This window comes from Silene latifolia, chromosome 4 (assembly GCF_048544455.1).
Source record: "Silene latifolia isolate original U9 population chromosome 4, ASM4854445v1, whole genome shotgun sequence".
NCBI classification, from domain to species: Eukaryota; Viridiplantae; Streptophyta; class Magnoliopsida; order Caryophyllales; family Caryophyllaceae; genus Silene; species Silene latifolia.
Window position 1 is genome coordinate 28,956,241 of NC_133529.1, and position 2,264 is coordinate 28,958,504.

The window sequence follows — 2,264 nt, forward strand, 5'->3', positions numbered from 1 at the left end:
CGGGTAACCGAGATGGTAACAGTCCTATTTATTGGGAATGTCTTGCTAAAGGCTCCTAAATAAATGAGGGTGTTACAGTTTACATCTCATTTTAATCATCTTGCTTGTTTTACTTACATTGTTATTTAGTTTAGTTGATCTTCTACCTCAACCCAAATTGTGACACCCTTAGACACGACCATTTGCAATCGAAAATCCTACATCAATACCTGTCCCTTGGGATCCGACCTTTACTTAACTTTATACTAATAGTAGAGTAGTTTGTGAAGTTATAAATATTGTTTTGGTCTAGGTAACTTTTGACGACGAGTAACAAAACCGACGAACCAAAAATGGCGTCATTGCCGGGGACGGTGTTAACTTGATTTGATTTTCTTTGATTACTTTTTAGTTGTGTCTTTCTTTACCTTGGGGAAATCAAACTCCTCAAGGTTTATTCTAATTGTTTTCAAGTTGTTTGATATTTTGCATGTCTAGGAGATCACAAGGTAACTTGTTACCCATTGATCTTGAAATTGAAAGAACTTTGACCAAAAATAGAAGACTTGCTAGGAATACTTTGAGAGGTATTGGTGAGATTGTGGACATTCAACCAAATAACATTGAGTTTATCAATCCTTTTCCAAGAGAAGGGGAGGATAACCCCACACAAAATCAACCACAAAAGCAACCTACAATGCCCAAATTTTCATCACATTCCGTACAAACCGAGGAGAACCTACCAAATGGTACTCCCACACCACAACATTTAACCGGTAATTTCATTGCAGAATCCACCTTTATACAATTAGTCGAAAGAAGCCAATTTGGGGGGATGCCTAGTGAAGACCCTCATTCTCATATGGAGACTTTTTGTGACTATTGTGATGCGATTTCTCAAACCGGAGTTACTCAAGACCAAATTCGATGGGTCTTATTTCCTTTTTCTTTGATTGGTACCGTAAAACAATGGTTAAAGAGCCTTGATAAGGCTACTCTTGGTATTGACTATTGGAAGAAATTGGCACTTGCTTTCTACACGAAATTCTATCCTCCGGAAAAGACTAACATGTTGAGAGCCCAAATCACCGGGTTCAAACAAAGGGATGAGGAATCTTTGTATGAAGCATGGGAGAGATTCAAGGATACTTGCCGATCTTGTCCACATTACGGACTTAGCGAGTGGTTCTTGGTATAACAATTTTGGAATGGTCTATATGAAGACTCCCGAAACATTCTCAATATGGGATCAAATAGTATGTTCACCGAAGTTGACGATAATCAAACATGGAACAAGATTGAGGAAATGGCGGTCCATAACTCACAATATAGTAGACCTCGGTAGGCTACTAAAGGAGGAAAGCATGAAGTGGACTCTATTACTTAATTGGGTGCTCAACTTAGTGCTCATATTGATACCATTAATTTGAAGTTTGAGAAGGCTATGGCTAAGCTTGAAGAAGCCTCCAAATCACCTAAGCAACATGTGAATGCCATGGTGGCATCTTCATCAATTCCAAGTGGAGTATGTGAGAGTTGTGGAACTTTGGGACATGACCAAAGTGAATGTAGGGGAACAAGTGAATGCTTTCCAAGCATACAAGAGTGGTACCCCTTATTCCAACTATTACAATGAAAACACCAAATTCCATCCCAACCTCTCATACAAAAGCCAAAATGTTCAAAACACTTAAACAACATACACCCCACCTCCAATGAGAAACCAAGCTCAAAGACCCTTTTACAATCAAAACCAAGGTTACCAAAATCAAACTCCATACAATCAAACAAATGACCAAGGTTTTGATGTTCAAAAAGCGGTCCTCCAAATGCAAAAGAACCAACAAGAGTTTTTCACTCAAATGCAAAAGGGTAGCCAAGCAAAAGACATCACCATTAACAACATACTAGCTCACACAAAGATGTTGGAGACCCAAATGTCTCAATCGGCATCTTCAAGTTCACAAAGACAAAAGGGGCAATTACCACCTCAAGGTAATCCCCCAAGACAAGAATCGGTGAGTGCCATCCATTTGAGGAGTGGTACAAGGTATGAAGGGCCGAAGAGGCCCGTTGATGAAGATGTTGTGAATTCTAGTGACAAGGAAAGAGTTGTTGAAAACTCTAAAGAAGAAGAACACACCATTCAAGAAGTTTCAAAGGAGATTGAAGAGAAGGCTAAAGAGAAAGAGCCTATTGTGATTCGGCTTTCATTTCCAAGTCGTCAAGTTAAGCCTAAGTTTGACAAACAACTTGGGAAGTTTATGGAGATTGTCAAGAACTTG

General features: G+C 39.2%; 1 non-coding gene across 1 annotated transcript; it reads right to left on the reverse strand.

Annotated features, from left to right (window-relative positions):
• Positions 1 to 1,048: 1,048 nt before the first annotated feature.
• On the reverse strand, positions 1,049 to 1,155 carry LOC141654575 (small nucleolar RNA R71). The gene has a single exon (XR_012548131.1). It is a non-coding gene; the product is annotated as a small nucleolar RNA R71 (small nucleolar RNA).
• Positions 1,156 to 2,264: the final 1,109 nt, after the last annotated feature.